This window comes from Cupressus sempervirens, chromosome 3 (assembly GCF_028749045.1).
Source record: "Cupressus sempervirens isolate cs-2001-9-10 chromosome 3, ASM2874904v1, whole genome shotgun sequence".
Taxonomy (NCBI): domain Eukaryota; kingdom Viridiplantae; phylum Streptophyta; class Pinopsida; order Cupressales; family Cupressaceae; genus Cupressus; species Cupressus sempervirens.
In genome coordinates this window covers 490,940,043-490,943,984 of record NC_143120.1, presented here as the reverse complement: position 1 = coordinate 490,943,984, position 3,942 = coordinate 490,940,043, and the positions used below count along the sequence as shown (strand labels likewise).

The 3,942-nt window shown below is 40.0% G+C and overlaps 1 non-coding gene across 1 annotated transcript; it reads right to left on the bottom strand.

Annotated features, from left to right (window-relative positions):
* Positions 1-395: 395 nt before the first annotated feature.
* LOC149567317 (U2 spliceosomal RNA) lies at positions 396-592 on the bottom strand. The gene has a single exon (XR_016363140.1). It is a non-coding gene; the product is annotated as a U2 spliceosomal RNA (small nuclear RNA).
* Between the last annotated feature and the right edge of the window lie 3,350 nt (positions 593-3,942).

The following is a 3,942-nucleotide window of genomic DNA, read 5'->3' as shown; positions in this document are numbered from 1 at the left end:
TTTGCTTATGCACAACTCTTCTTGGCCTTTGTTTCCATGATATATTCTGAGATCTTTCTCAAACCTCTTGACCATAAATTTCTAAGAAATTTTTGTTCAAATATTGGGTGTTCCATGATTCTGGGAGGAGCTTAATCTTGCATCACTTGGACACGATTCCATTAACAAGCATCATCTTGGAAGAAGTTTTAGTGGAGCTAACCATGGGCATTTTCATAAACTATATAGATAAAACACGCACAAAATTTGGTTGCATTCTTTACTGCACATGGTTTCTTATACTTGATGCGGAAATGATTTCAGATCAGCCCTCTGATATAATAGTTATAAACAAATCAGAAAGACTCATTTTATCAACAAAGTCACAAAATTAATTTTTTTAATTGCTTTGGGTTGTAGGGTGCGCCGGGCTTCTGCAGTAGTGCAATACAGAAGCGACGCTCGAAGCCTCTGGCAGCAAGCTACCATTGTTGAGACTTCCCCCTCAAGAAATCAATTTAATATCATGTGGCTCATTGAGCCACGTATCAGATATTAAACTGATAAGAACAGATACTACACCTGATCTTAGCCAAAAGGCCGAGAAAGGTATGCTTTGAAATTAGTCTTCCTTCAAAATTTATACTGACATTTTCTTTGGGGAACTCGTTCAGCGCCACATGTGGGATAAAGATATCTGGAAAGAGGACTCTGTAATTAGGTTATATTGCGTGGGCTTTACCAATCGGAATCCAGTAATTCTCACATAAATCCCTGATATTTTCAGATCCACTCTGTATTTGCTGTGAACAGATTGAAGGAAGCAGCAGTAGCAGGGACACTAGTTCGGGTTTGCCTCATTTTGAAAATAGTTCTGCTGTGGTTAGGGTTCCTAACGCTTTCCTGCAAATCCTGCCAATTTTTTCTCATCGGCATAGTCGACAGAGCGACACAATTTGTACAGAATCCTGAGATAAGTCGTTTGTCATAGATTTTTTTGAATTTTGTTTTCCGGAAACTGTATGCAGCCGGATTTTTTTTTTGGCTGTGTTTTATTTCATTCTAAGATAGTTCTGTTGTTATTCAAATGAAGGCATCACTAGGAAAAATAACTTTCACGCAGTTTAAACATTCCTCGTCCCGTGCCTGAAAACAAAATTTAACTCGCAAACTATATTTTAATTTCAAAAGGCTGCAAACAAATCTTGTCTTGAGCTCGGGGAATAAAATAGCCCTAAAATCCTGATATTTTTCAGATCAATTTTTCATCCACCGCCAATTTTTAATAAAAATTCTTAAAATTTCACCTCCGAACTCTGCTCATTTGCCAAGCGTGCCACCACAGCTCCGCCCAGCGGTCACTGCGGGGCAGCCCGCGCTCAGCCCGTGCGCCACCTACGACTAGTGGCCGCCGCCCAACTACAATTCTCCACCAGAGGCTCTGCTTCTGACAACACTGCTCTGCCCGGCCTCCTCCGCAGAGCAACCTTCGCCAGCTTTCATCCCCTGGCTTCGCCGCTCCGCCAGTGATCTCAGCTCGTTCGCTGGTGGTTTTCGCTCGTCCTCCACCCGGTACAGTCATCGCTCAGTTAGCTCCTGCTCCCACTTTGTGAAGGACACATGGATTTTTGCTCCATTAGTAGCAATGCCAGTTCAGCGCCAAGTCCACAGGTTTTTCGCTAGTTAGCGCAACGCGAGGGTGACACGTGGCCTGGGTGCCACGTGGACCCACCACGTCCCCTTGCCACATCATCTTATTCACCATGTGGTACTGCCATGTGGCCTTTTTTTGTTGTGATGGGCCATGGGCCGTCAATTTTAATCCCATGGATTGATGACGTCAGAATGACATCATTGCATCTTAGCCCTTGCACCTCTCCAAGGTCTTTTTTGACCTAGCTTTGGTTTTTTGCCATAACTTGAACATACAGAGGTATTTTTCTAATCCGAAAGAAGCGTTGGAAAGCTAGTTCCGAGATATAGACATTGGTGAAGGTATTTTTAGCTTTTTATGTAGCTTTGTTGCCTTTTTTTAGTTGAAGTCTGAAGTTCTATTTTTGACTCCGACATGCATATCTTTTGTGTCTCATGTCAATTTTTTGAAAATGTTATATTTCTAAAAAGCTAGTTCTGTGTACTTTTCAAAAATGTTGTCATTTCTTTCAGATTCTGACCCATGCTCTTTCTATCATTATTTTGGCATTTTCGGTCCATGGTGGATATCTTGGGTGTTTTAGGTCCGAGGATCATTTTCCTAGCATAGTTTCTTTTGTTTTAGGTTGTCCTATCTTTTGTGTCAACTTTTTTCCTATTTTGATCATTGTAGATATCATTTCTAAGAACTTTTGTATACGCACTGAGATAAAGTGTCACTTTTGCATTTCGGGTTCATGAATGTTATTTTGAGATAGTTGTACCTACACTATTTTTATAAAGCACCATGGGAGGGATAGTTGTTTGCTATTTTAGGCATTCTCCCTTTGACAAGTGAGTGTCCCTTCCATGACATTAGCCCCATGCAGCATCAGTGTGACCGTGTCTTTATAGGTGTTTGTACCTCTTCCTCTCTCGTCATTCTTGGTTCGTCTGCAAGAGACTTTGGCCCACCTTTTCAATTGCCTGTCATCTCACCCCGTCTGCATTGAGAGGGGGTTATGCTATTGTTCTAATGCATCCTTGGTTCGATGGTTTGTTAGTGTGAGCTATGCATTTAGTGGTTGATCCTATATACAAGGCGATTGCAGTGGTTGGCTACCTATGCATTTCGGTAAGATGGATCATCTACCATATAGACATGATTGGTTCATGCCATCTTCTTCCTTGGTGGTACTTCAGATCAGCAGTTTGGCAGATTTGCAGCTTCTTCATGCTTCAGTGATGCTCTTCATGATCACTCCTTGTTCCTGTTTTAGGGGACATTTCCCTAGTTGGAGGCTTCTTTTGTTTTTCACTAGGTTCTCACCTCTTTTTGGGGGAGGGTTTTTCCCACGTAGTTTTCTCTCTTTCCTCTTTTTCAGAGGTTGCATCTTTTCCATTGTACATGGGTACCAAACATGGCCTTATTGCCGAGACTCATTCTGCATTCATCTTAATTTTGTGAGCTTAAGGCATTTCCCTAAGTTGCCCTTAAGGGGGGTGTTAGAGTAAATAATTAATTTACTAATTATTTATTCTATTTACTTAAGCTTACTTAGTTTAACGCATTTATTAATTAGTTGTAGTCTAGGAGTTTGTTATAAGTTGTTGACAATACAGGAGTTTGTTCTCTCCTAAGTCATACTTATCCTCTCACATTGTTCAAGGACTTTCCACCTCATGTGGATGTATGCTTAGTTGTCACACTTATCTCCTAGCATCTTCTAGCTTGTTCTAGGAGATTCCTTGAGCTCTTTATATTCGGGCTCCCTCATTGTATTTTCACAACAACATTATCACATTCTCATTGTAAATACATATTTTTTTGTGTTTACAATATTTTATTTCTCATGTCCATTTAAGATTTTTCTCTTGCTCCACACTCTTCCTTCCTTGGCTTCCCTTTGACAAGTTTTTGCATGCAGGTGATATTGGGCGTCTTCGGAGTTGGATTTCATCAACTCCAACATGTCACTCCTTTAGTCAAGGGTGACGTGGTTAGTCTTTTAGGATCATATTTTTCAATCATGTGGGAACCTATGTGCATATGGAAATTATGGTGGAAATGGAAATGATGATGGAATTATGCCTGGTAATTTTCTCAATGTAGCATTTGGCATTGATACACGTACTATAAGTATTTGCAAGTTCATTTTGTTCAGTTGATTATATTTAATTTACGAGTAACTAAATTAGTATTTAATTATTATGATCAAATAAAAGGGTCAAAGTATTAGTGTTAGTTACAATGTTCCCTTGACCCCCTTTTACATGACACCATCATCCACTTGTATCTACCAAATAAAGCATTATAATTAATACATGTGA